The sequence below is a fragment of the Rutilus rutilus genome (genome assembly GCF_951802725.1).
Source record: "Rutilus rutilus genome assembly, chromosome: 22".
NCBI classification, from domain to species: domain Eukaryota; kingdom Metazoa; phylum Chordata; class Actinopteri; order Cypriniformes; family Leuciscidae; genus Rutilus; species Rutilus rutilus.
This window is the reverse complement of record NC_140227.1, coordinates 30,948,088-30,961,703: the sequence shown is the minus strand read 5'-3', so window position 1 is coordinate 30,961,703 and position 13,616 is coordinate 30,948,088.

Genomic DNA, 13,616 nt, shown 5'->3' with positions numbered 1-13,616 from the left:
CTCTATAGTAAGTTAATGTAGTTAATTAATATTACTTAGTACTTATTTGAGTAATTACAATGTAAATACATTATTCCTGTGATGCAAATCAGAATTTTCAGCATCATTACTCCAGTCTTCAGTGTCATATATATATATATTCAATATTTTTTTTATGTATTATACAACAATAATCTGACTGCAGTGTAACTTAGTTTGTTATCTTATGCATTTGAGTCATTTTGTGCTGTTGTGTGTTGTATAATATAATGCTAATGTTGTTTGTATCTCATTTGTACAGAATGCATTTGGTCGAGTTAATTAACCCACTACTAAAGAGCTTCAGCGCGCACAGCTGGTCAGTTGCCCACATTGAGTATATGACTGACTCATGAATGACTCGTGAATAAAGACTACAGCAATGCAAACAAACAAACGGCTGAGATGTTTGCCGCCACCCTCGAGACGGCCAGATCTCCTCGGAGAATGCAAACAGAAGAGCAGGAGAAGTGGATGTGATGTCAAGAGCAGGTCAGGACGATCGTCTGGATTTCATTGAGGCTCTGGAATCTCAAAACTGCTATCTCACACCAGAAGACCTTAAATACATCAGCAATAGCATATGTCTTGCACTGGGACCTGGATATTGTCACTGCTCTTGAGGAGCGCGCACACACACACACACACACACTGAACGTGAGCTTTTTAAAGGGCTGGTTCCGCTTAGATTCAGTTGTACCCGGGGTCAGACCTCTCAGGTTACTCTGCGTGACCCGTCACCTCCTTCCCCCCTTAAAATACACACACACACACACACACACACACACACACACTTGTACGTGGACTTGAGCTCTAATGCGAGAGCGGGCAGGACGGTTAAGACACAGGAAAAGAATGTGAAAAGGTTTATCGAGTCTTGTTAGTTCAGCTGAATGATTTTACCATGAAACGTTCCTGCAGATTGTGGGATTTGTTAGTGTAATGGATTCTACAGTGTTCTAATGCTGCATTCCACTCGGGATGATGGAAAGTCGGAATTTCCAACATTCTACTTGGGAAAAGTGCATTTAGTGTAGCTTTTTTTAATTGATGCTTTTCAGCAAGAGAAAAAAAAAATAGGCTACTTTCAAGGACTTGTAAGGATAGATACTTGCAAGGACGCAAAAGTGACAGTAAAGACATTTATAATGTTACAAAATATTCTATTTCAAATAAATGTTGTTCTTTTGAACTTTTCTATTCATCAAAGAATCCTGAAAAGTAAAATGCATCAAGGTTTCCATAAAAATATGAAACAGCAGCACAAGCTGTTTTCAACATTGATAATAATCATAAATGTTTCTTGAGCATCAAATCATCATATTAGAATGATTTCTGAATGTGACACTGAAGACTGGAGTAATGATGCTGAAAATTCAGCTTTGATCACAGGAATAAATTACAGTTTTCACACAGAAAACAGATATTTTAATGTATTTTTGATGAAATAAATGCCGCATTGGTGAGCAGGAGAGACTTATTTCAAAAACATAAAAAAAACTGACTCACCCCATTTTGACCATATTTTGTGCAATATCCTAACATTAGACCATAAAAGTAGTTTAATATCGCAAGACTGAAGTGAATGCAGAAGGTGCCTTTTACTGAAGTTTACGATATTTCTCCTGACGAAAATACCCCAGTTCTCATTTGTCTCCAATTGATCTCAACAATGTCTCACACACTCTATGATGGATAGATGGATGGACGGATAGATGGATAGTAGATAGATAAATGGATGGATGGGTGGATAGATAAGTTTGCGGATGGACGGATAGATGGATAGATAAGTGGGTGGATGAATAGATGGATGATAGATGGATGGATGGATGGATAGATAGTAGATAAATGGATGGATGGGTGGATAGATAAGTTTGTGGATGGATGATAGATGGATGGATGGATAGATAGATAGTAGATAGATAGATAAATGGATGGATGGGTGGATAGATAAGTTTGTGGATGGACGGATAGATGGATAGATAAGTGGGTGGGTGAATAGATGGATGGATGGATGGATAGTAGATAGATGGATGGATGGGTGGATAGATAAGTTTGTGGATGGAAGATGGATGGATGGATGGATGGATAGATAGTAGATAGATAGATGGATGGATGGGTGGATAGATAAGTTTGTGGATGGATGATAGATGGATGGATGGATGGATAGATAGTAGATAGATAAATGGATGGATGGGTGGATAGATAAGTGGGTGGATTGATGATAGATGGATGGATGGATGGATGAATGGATGGTGGATGGATAAGTGGATGGGTGGATAGATAGTAGATAGATAGATGGATGGATGGATGGATGGATGGATGGATAGATAAATGGATGGATGGATGGATGGATAGATAAATGGATGGATGGATAGATAGATGGATAGATAGATAGATAGATAGATAGATAGATAGATAGATAGATAGATAGATAGATGGCACAAAATGTAAATTTTTATAAATCATATGAGAAGTTCAGCATTACATCTCTCTCTCTCTCTCTCTCTCTCTCTCTCTCTCTCTCTCTCTCTCTCTCTCTCTCTCTCTCTCTCTCTCTCTCTCTCTCTCTCTCTCTCTCCTCCAGACATGAGCAGTGTTTCCGGTCCGGTGTATCTGTGTGGAAATGTAAGGAATTCGAAGCGTTTGCTGGCCTCATCTTCCAAGGCCTGCGGACAGCAGAGGCTCATTTCCTCCGATAGCGCTGAAGGTATTTTAGACATGTTCTCATGAGGGATCATGAGCGTCTAGCTAACTAGGGTTCATCTGCAGTCGCGACGTCTGCTAATGTAACGACTAGCGTCCGTAACATCGGACTGTGAAAATCACGCTCCTGAACCAACAAAACACACGTGAGAGTGTGATTTCAGACTGAAAAATCATTAAGATCTGGACGCGAGTTCAGCTGAGATCCTGCTTGTCTCACGGGAAACGATTTTTATCAGTGTTAAATCCGTGTTAACCTTCTCCCTGTTACAACAGTATCAAAATATCCAGCAGGAACAACCGCTGCAGATTGAAAACAGGTCAGGGGTGAAGATACGATCCTCCTGGCGGTGTCTAGAGAGATTCTGCTCTCCGGTTCCTCCTGATGTGCATCTGTGGGATTTTTCCACTGTTTTATGGTTCAGCAGGTGAAAACAGTGCGTCTGATCACTTGATAAAAGTAATAAAGACATATAATGTGAGGGATCATTCATGTCTGGAGCACAAACTCTCACAAACTTTCTTTAAGACTGGAGTTAATGGTTAATATTAGCAGTATTACTATAATACTTAATGCTTGACTTCAACTGTGTTTAGTGTGTAATGTTGCAGTTTGAGCATGAAAAAGCTCTTAGTTCTTCTCTATATCAGTGTCAGTGTTTCTGAACTCCTGAAACGCCTCCACTGTAGTCTTGAGTTTCTTCCGGGAACGAACACGTCACAATATTCCTCATTATAATAATTCATACGCAGAATAAAGGGGCGGGGCCTGGTTGAGTGAGTTAGTAGTGTGTTAAACTGGCGTTTATGAAAAGGGGCGGGACATTTCCCAAACACACTCGAAGCGCTCAACCAATCACAACACACTGCTCCAGCCGACCAATCAGAGCACAGGGTGCTTTTCAGAAGGAGGGGCTTCATAGAGACAGGAAGTAAACAGAGCGTTACTGACAGACTGGGAAGAGAGGAGCCGCAACAATGGAGAATATGAGGAAAATAATCAACATTCAAGCATGAAACCTGTTCCCACAGAACTGCCGCTCACTGGATATTTTATCTTTTTCGGATCATATTCTCTGTAAACCCTCGAGAGGGTTGTGTGTAAAATCCCAGTAGATCAGCAGTTTCTAAAATACTCAGACCAGCCCGTCTGGCACCAGCAAACAAGTCCCTTAAATCACCGTTCTTCCTCATTCTGATGCTCAGCTTGAACTTCAGCAGATCGTCTTCATCATGTCTACATGCCTAAATGCATTGAGTTGCTGCCATGTGATTGGCTGATTAGATATTGGTGTGCCTAATAAAGTGGCCAGTTATGTAGGTAAACTGTATGCAAGTGGATAAAGATGCATATTCAGAGCTGCACAATAATAATACAGTTAAATTGTAATGAAATAATGTCAGGCATTTGAGATTTCTATATAGTTTTAGATTTATATAGTTCTATATAGTTTTTTTTTTAAATATCACATTTAGGCTTAATTTATTTATAGCGCTTCTACTTAAACTTATTTCTACGTTTTTCATCTTATATCTATATTTTTTATTTTATTTTAGTACAAAAATGTTTTTAATAGTTAGTTACCAATGAAAAAAAGACACACACCAGCTTTAAATGATCTTCTACCGTATGAGAAACACAGTCATGCTGTTTCTCTCGACATCCGTCCACTCCCAGGTAACGTTGTTGTTGTTGTTGTTGATGATTTATTCGGCCAGATAAGCCGTACAGCGAGTCCTCACAGGAGAGCTCATGAAAGCAGGTGTGACGTTTGGATCGGGAGGAGGAGAGGTGACACAGAGGTTACAGAGATGAGTCTCGATTAGCCGGAAGGTTTTCTTCAGGCCCGCGGTCTCTGAGGCCTTCCTCTCCGAACAAGAGGAGACCGGAGAACAAAAGGAGGAGCCACGTACGGGACGTCCCTGCGCGCTCACCTTTCTTTCCTTCTCACGTTCCACAGTCAGCGGTTTCACAGCTCGCACAAAAGAGATGTGCTGCCATAGACCTCAGTCCGCTGGAAATGAGTCTTCGCTTATAATGCGGAGCGTTCACTTTCAGAAAGAGTTTAACAGCTATAGGGAATGTGACGTCCAAACGCACCTTTCAGGCTCCACCAATGAGATGCAGAGGGTTTGCTTGTTTGAGGAAAACGACCCAAAAACATTTACGTGTTTTCGTGAGCTTGTGGCCATTTTGCATTGTAAGTGCTTTCGCAGAGATTTGCGTTCTTGCTCTATAGCAAAGCCAAAGTCATGAACTGGATTCCCAGGGAATGCATGTTGCTGTGGATAAAAGCATCTGTTAAATGCATGAATGTAAAGGTGTTTTTTGAGGGTTTTTTTGGTGTGAAAGCCAGCATTGCAAACTGCACTCGAGTCCTCCTGAAAAAGAGGGAATGTTTGCTTTTGCAACCCGTTCTAACTTGTATAACTGTTCCAACAAGATATACATCAGCTTCATGTTCATTTAACTTTTGAACTTGTCAGATAAAATAAAACTAAACTACAAATAGCAACATTTGCAACCTGTTCTTGTAGAAGTGAACCATTAATTAATGACGGATCATGTGATTGTGTTCACACAAATTATAGTTTGTGTCAGAATAAATTGCCTTCAGAGAACAGATCGCATTCTTTGCATTTCTAGCAATGCGTCCGTGACGGACAAATGTTCACGGTGAATCCAAACCAAATACATCAGTAACATAATGAAACTGAAATCTAGTTACTGTAACACCTGCTACTGGGACTCAGTGGTATTCACATGATGTGCATTAGTCCAATCAGTCGGACTAAAGCAATAATATGTCTTTTTAATGGGTTGAATATTTAACTATGCAATGCCATTACATTATACAATGTCAAACAATTATGCATGCAATAATTTGTCTTTTAATTATGTAGTGCAAACACTCAAGTCAAAGTCAAATCACAGCAGTCTGATTTTTTAAAAAGCTTATAAACACGTTAATTACTTCACATTTACCCTCTAAACATCAAAAACACACACACACAACGTGCATTTAATGTCAGATATTCAATTATGCATTGCCGTAACGGCAATCTTGCAGTGTCAAACAATTATGCATATAATTATGCATGCAATAATTTGTCTTTTTATTATTTCACATAAACACTTTAGTCAGAGTAAAATCGCACCATGCTTTCTGATCTTTGCACAGTTGGACTAACAGACTTTGATAATGTGATTTGTAGCTTGGCTTCATCCAACATATAAATATGTTAATAATGATTTTACAGTGTTCTGTGCTTGGCTCAAAGTCAGAGGAGACGCACAGCGTGCATTTAATCCATCAAATACTCAATTATGCATTATTACATCATGCAATGTCAAACATTTATGCATCGAGTCATGTTTGCTCTATAGCTTGACCACAATACTCATTCTCATTGATGAGACAAATGTGATTCAGACCCAAACACACAAACCAAGTGCGAAAGCCTAAGCCAGGAGGGGTTACACACACATAACTCGATCACAGCATGGAAAGTCATTCCTCGGCTCAAGCTAAAGGACAGCGTTGAAACACGAACTAATCAGACTCGATTCTGAGTGTTTCTGCAGCTTTGGAGAGGAACGGGTCCAGATGGGCGACTCTTCCGTACCGACAACAAAGCTGCGAGTGTGAGTCAGTGTAACACGGTGGACACGACCGGCTGTGTGTTCACGCTCCGAACCCCAACCCTCTCCACACACACACACACACAATGGGAGGGGGGTCACAAAGCCAGGCCACAGCAAGAGCTGGTGAATAAATCATACGGCGGTCCGGGAGGCTCTTGGCCCTGAAGTGCAGAGGGGCCAGATATGAGAGGGGGGGGTCAGAGGTCGTAGCCCTTCATGTCGCAGAACACTTCACAAAGAGCCTCACACCCCGTCCACGCAGAAAGCCAACGACGCGACGGCACGACAAAACCAAAAGAATGTTCCCATTCTCATCGGGAAAGTGGTCGTTTTCCAAACATTCCAGTTCGGTTGTGGAAATGTTACAATGTCGCTGAGAGTAGAACGTTATTCAAACATTAGTGAAGTGGAACAACCTTTCAAATTCAAAATGGTTTCTTTGTCGTGGTTCGACAGTGAGGTGTGTTGTTCTGGATATACACCATAAAATGCAGCATAATGTTCTTTTAACTTAGATAAAATTAAACTAATCTATAAATAAATGGTAATAGATAATAATAAATAAAACATCATTAAGGAACATTACAAATAAGGATGTTTTGACATTAATTTAAGAACATAACTAACATGTACACAACCTTAATTTAACCAAAGTTCCGTTTATTGTTTCCTTTTACTTCATATTATTTTTATTATTTATTTTTTATTTTGTGGCATTGATTAATTTCATTTAGGATGTTGTGCTTTTGATTTGAACAGAATTGTTCTGTTATTTTACTTTGCATAGGCTAAGAGTTATTTTAGTATAAAAATTTTGAATTTAGTTTTTATATTTACTGTTTTTGTTTTTAGTTAAAGTTTTTAGTTATTCGTTTTTTATGTCTAGTTTTTATTAGTTAGTTAAACTAGTTAAACTAAACTAAAGTTAAACTAAATTAAAATGAGAAATGTTGCTTTGGCAACTACATATAATAAGCTTTATTTAAATATATATACACTATATTATTTTAGTTCAAGATTGTTTTATTTCAATTAACAATTAAAAAAAAAAGTTTTTAGTTTTTGTTTATGTTTACAGAACAACTGTGTAAAACGGAAACATTTTTCGCCGATCTCTGTTCACGCGGATCCGCGTAAACAACTAAAATCGCTTTATTCTGCTGCCAGGCCAGTAGATGGCGATGTCACTTTATAAAGAAACACATTCCTATAGACTAAACACGTAATCTGCATGTCGTCACCGCGTTAAACGGTATTGTTTTCAATATCTTGCACTTTTTACTTGCTCACGTTTTCAAAAGTTTGCGTTTTCGGGCCTCAAAACGCTGTTGTCGTGTAAATGAACGGGCAAACGCTTAAAACATTTTCTGTTTTTCATTGAAAACTGTGTCGTGTAAACGCCCCCCTAGTGAACTACAATAACCCTGCTGTGCATTTCACTTGTTTTTTTCTTTTTCATATGCATGTTTTTGCTCTTGTGTGTCTGTTCATCTGCAGCATGTTCGCAGTGAAGCCGCTCTGCTGATGAACAGGATCATTAAAGTTTTGCTTCTTGTGGTGTTCGAGCAGAGCTGTGATTCATACACCTGTCATGGGTAAATACACCGGAGCAAGAGGTCACTCGTCAATTTGTTTAGTCGTAGGGGTCTTGAACAACACGCTCTCCAGAGGGCCACAATGATGTGTGTGTGTGTGTGTGTGTGTGTGTGTGTGTGTGTGTGTTTAACTCAAGCCATACTTTAAGGATAAAATAGATTAACAATCCTCCCTAAAGTTCACTGAAATCTGAAACAACCCCTTTTGGAGATAATCCACATTTATCTATAAATCCACAATTGATAAACTAACAAATAAAGTAAAAAATATACTTAATATACAAATATATAAACATAAACACACACACACACACACACACACACACACACACACACACACACATATATATATATATATACTTGTCACTGCAATTTAGGAAGACTTTACAGAAGCTCTCCAACATTGGATAAAGCTATTCATGCATAAATATTCCTTGCAATGTTTTATTTTAGGATTTTGGTAATACTGTAGTGTGTGTGTGTGTGTGTGTGTATATATATATATATATATATATATATATATATATATATATATATATATAAACAATAGACATCTATGCTGTGTCTTGAATAACTAGATAATGTGTGTGTGTGAGAAATGTGTGTGTGAGAAGCCGGTTCGCTTCTCTCTTTGTCTCAGGTGGAAGAAACCAGGCTTTTTTCCCATCTCTCTCTCTCTCTCTCTCTCTCTCTCTCTCTCTCTCTCTCTCTCTCTCTCTCTCTCTCTCTCTCTCTCTCTCTCTCTCTCTCTCTCTCTCTCTCTCTCTCTCTCTCTCTCTCTCTCTCTCTCTCTCTCTCTCTCTCTCTCTCTCTCTCTCTCTCTCTCCCTCCCTCTCTCTGAAGGAGTGAGTAAAAATGCCAAAGTGAGAACAACATGTTTACTTTTTTAACTCTAATGACCTCAAAGGTTTAACATCTCCATTGTTTTCTATTTTTAATTCTCTTACTCTGTTATATTTAAATTCCCAAATCCACACATGCTCACAAGTGTTTGTGTGTGTTTTTTTTTTTATTTTAATTAGCCTACTCATAATCATGATTATAAGTTTTTCTGTCTTTGTAGCAAAAAGGTGTTTTGTGGTTGTGCATGTAGCACACTGATCAACAGTGTTCAAAGAACACCTAACAAACATTTTGTGCACTATTTTGTCTTTGGTCATTCAAGTTAAAAGTCTGTCTCAACATCAAACTTTGAATAGGATCTGCGTCTCTAGCGCCACCTAGTGTGCAATAACACCAACTGTCTCTTATTAAACTAAAGACATTGTGTTTCAGTTAAACCGTTGCCTTTTTTAAATGTTATACTGCATATTATTTCACATAACACTGAATCACGCTCGCATTATAAATGTGAATGTAATGGCATGAGTGTGTCTGCGCTGTTTTACAGTCTCCTGTGAATCTGCCCACGTGACCTCTGTGTTTCAGCCGTTTGAAGTGCCCATTAAAATCAAGCCAGTTTTACGCCCTGTGACAATGACCCTTATTTGTTACACACAGCCAGTAAAGTGGACAGGAAGACCTTTTAGAGGCTCTTTTTGTCAGAGCTGACAAATGTTTGACAGAAACGCAGAAGCGGGATTTAAGAGGTCAGTCCAGGTTCTTCTGTTGCTATGACTACAGTATATAGTGTGTACAGTGTAGAATGTTACTTAAACATTAGCGAAATGTAACAACTTTTCAAATTCAAAAAACTATTGTTCCAATAATGAATCGTGAATACACCATTAACTTCATCTTCCCTTTGCTGTCCATATTAACAGAACATTTGCATCTGAATGATTGTGGGAGCAATCAAGAAAAAATACTTCCATTATTTGCAAGGATGTTGTTTTAAACCTTTTAAAATAAAACTAAACTACAAATCAAAATCAAATAACTAATAAAGAATACTAATATTAAAACAGATCATTAAAAAATGTTGCATGTTGAACATTTTCTCCTAACATCGCGAGAACTTTATCAAATACTAATAATGACGTATCACTACCGATATTTGAACTAATACATACACAATAACGCTGATGTAATGTTCACTAAAGAGTATAACGTTAGAACATTCTGGTCATTGATTTTGACGGTAGGTAGTTTGTATCATTCTATTTCACTTTCATTTTGCATCACTTTATTACGTATGTTTAATTTATTGCATTGATTTATTGCATTTAAGATGTGCGTGTGCAGTGAAGACAACATTGTTGTAGATGTTGCATCATTTCCATTGCATTTAAATAGGATCCAATTTGTCACTGCATTTTAGCTAAACTTAAAGGGATACTTCAGGATTTAGCATTAAGCTTTGTATTAGTATAAACCTGTAGTATTTTCGAATTACCGTGCTTTCCACCCTCATGTCCCCCTGAGACGAGAGATTTATGTATTTTTTGTCTGGAAAAAATCCTCCGATGACGCGAAAATCGTCATTTTGCGTAATTGGAGGATTTTTTGGCCAGAGGCGAGAGACTACAGCCAGTAGGAGGAGCTGTCCCGCATGTGTTCAACCCGCCCATAGAGGGATCTCACTCACAGAATGGACACATAGTGTCAGCCATCTTTTTTTGGAAGCTAAGCTAGCAGGCTCTTGTTCTGTGGAGAAAGCTGAGTAATAGGGGTTACCATCCTCTTTTTCTCGGACATGTCCAGCCGTCGAGATCGTCCAAAATGTCCGGGATTCGGCTTTTGCTTTCTGCAGTCGCCATTCATTGTTTACATGCACACCTTTTGTTTCAATCTAACTGAATTCATTCCGATTGGTCAATCTGAAGTGTTTACATGAACGCTAAACAAGTGATCGGTTGATGTGCGTTTTAACATTGCTAAGAAAATTCCCGCTCCTCCGTGAGAGATACGAGACCGCTGCGTCTCACAGGTGCCGCTCATCAGTAATCACGCCACCGGCCTCGCGCCGTTCTCCCGCGGCCCTCAGCCTCGTCCTGCTCGCCACAGTAAACATGATGACGTTCTCCCGCGGCCCTCAGCCTCGTCCTGCTCGCCACAGTAAACATGATGAATGGCGACTGTAGAACGCAAAAGCCGAATCCCGGACATTTTGGGCGATCTCGAAATCCCGGGCAGACTCGTCACGGAGACTCACTAGTAGCCTAGCCTTGTTGTTTTAAACTGCGCTCTCTTACCGGTAGGCGTGGCTTGGGAGTGGCCTCCTAGGGCAGCGAAGCAAGTGCATTCTGGGAGTTGTTGTCTTTCATCCACATAAGCCAAAAATACATTTTCTGGCTTTTCTCAGTCTAGAAAGCTCCAAATTCAAAAATAATTTCACATTTCTTCTACATAAATGACCCATTTTAAAAACACATTCATCTTTCCAGAGGTGAAGTATCCCTTTAAGTTGACTCTTAAAACATGTAAGCTATAGTGAAGTCAAGGCATATTACTGTTTGAAATGTGTGTTTTGTATTTACAACTTAACAACTGTTTTTTTTACAGTACGGTACTGTTTATTTTACAGTATATGCTGATGAATATCCAGTAGCCTCGTTTCTGTTTCCAAACATGCTTTTTCGTTGCTTTAAAACTGTGCTCTTGAGTTTTTGTGAACCTCGCCTGCAGTGTTACAGTTTTTTCCAATTGCTAACACACAATTTTGCAAACTAGGCTGGTTTTTATCAAAATACTGAACACAATTCACACAACCAAACTGCAAAATACCTCATATATCCTGCAAAATGAAGCCCTGCAACCAAAACTACATATAGCATTATCAAAATCAAACTTTTGCACGAAATGGCACTTCATTCATATTAGCAGATTTTTCTCTAACCAACTACACACTGTTGGCATAATGACGAACACTCTCATCTTTAGCATGCTTTGCCATAATACAGTTCAAATTGTAGAAAATTCTTCATATTGTTCACATGCACAGAAATAGTTGCAGATACACACACATGCTGTTGAAACATTTATTTTTTTATTTTTCACCAAACAAGTCAGTGCAACGTTAGCCTGGGTTTCCCCAAAGTGGTCTGACGTTAGCCAGGCTAGTGCAACGTATGCACAGCAGAAATATTTACATCATTTTGAATGGCAGTGTTTTGAAATGGCAATCATGTGTCATGTGACTTGTGTCTTATGCAGAGAACCGTGTTCAGTGTGTTTGAAAAGTACCATTTTGAAATTGCAAAATGTGTGTAAAGCATAAAATGTGTTTAGACTTTTGGAGACTTGAGAGTTTAGTGTGTCAGTGTAAATAAGTGTGCTGTGCGTGTCAGTTTACTGTGTTAATAATTGGAAAAAGCTGTAAATAATGAGCTGTGTGTTCATATACGTGTTGTTGTGTCGCCCCCTACAGGACTGCACCAGCCCTACACACTCAGAGGCCTAGGGCACAGTGGGAGATGTGTTTGTGAGTAAACTATTGTCCAGATTGTTGGAGCTGTGATGTGTGGCGAGTCTCAGATGCTGGTTTGTGTGTTGAAGTGGAGTCACGGGGGTTAAACTCTCTCTCGGCCCGTGAGCTCCAACAATGAGTCGAGCGGAAGATCTACCGGTGATCCCGACTGTGAAGCTTCCACACACACAAGCTTGTCTTTATCACTGATCTTTAATCCCTCTCTCTCTCTCTCTCTCTCCGCTGAGCACCATCACTCTTCCACAAACTCGCCCCATCACATCCCTTCAGCAGCACTGCCGCCCCTTACTGGATCATTTCAGAATCAACTCTGTCTCAGATGTTTCTCCTAAAACTGAGCTATAAAATGCATGTGAATAGAGCAGCTTAGATCTCTGACTTTTGATTTAAGATTTGATTTTTTTACTTCTGCATACATTTTGAGATACAGTTGAGATCTCTTCTGAAACTTTAAATGAGGTCTTCTTTTTTTTTTTCAAGAGAAACACTGAGAAGCATGAGGGCAGCAATGATTTCTCTTCATTACATTGAGACAAACAAAGTCGCTTTGGATAAGAGCATCTTCTAAATGCATAAACGTGAAATATAAATATGCATTTGTGAAACAGGACTTAATTAATATTAATGGAATGGTGAAAAGTGTCTCTATATGATGGTGGTTGGTGACGTCAGCTGAAAAGGATATATATTAATTATTAGGAAATTACTTTCCGTTTCAGCAAGTACTTCAGACGAACCACCTTAACTAAAGTTAATTATTTTCTCCAAATAATTAATAGTAGTAATAATAATAATAATATTTAGTTTACTGTGAAATGACATATACTGATGAATTATTCACATAATAATATTCTTTAATGAATTAAATAATTAATAATAATAATAATATTTTATATAGTTAAAATTACATTAAAATCCACTTCACATTTTTTTTGTGGTAATTTTCATTGAATATTTTATATTATAAAAAATAAGTAATTATTATTTATTCATAATTTTAATTAATTGATCATACTATTTTAATTAGTGAGTTTTAATGAAAAAATATTGTAAAAAATAAAATAAAATAAATATTTTAATTACTACTTTTATTTTGAAATAAATTATAAGGGCTTTAGATGGTGATCTTAATGAAAGTGGAACCTGTTACAATTATTATTTATTAACATTGTTTATGCATTTGCAAACTGCACTGATGAATTATTCACAAAAATACCATGTGTATTAGAAGAAAATAGTACATTTGAATTGAACCTGTCGGAGTTTGAGGATGCGTTTTTTT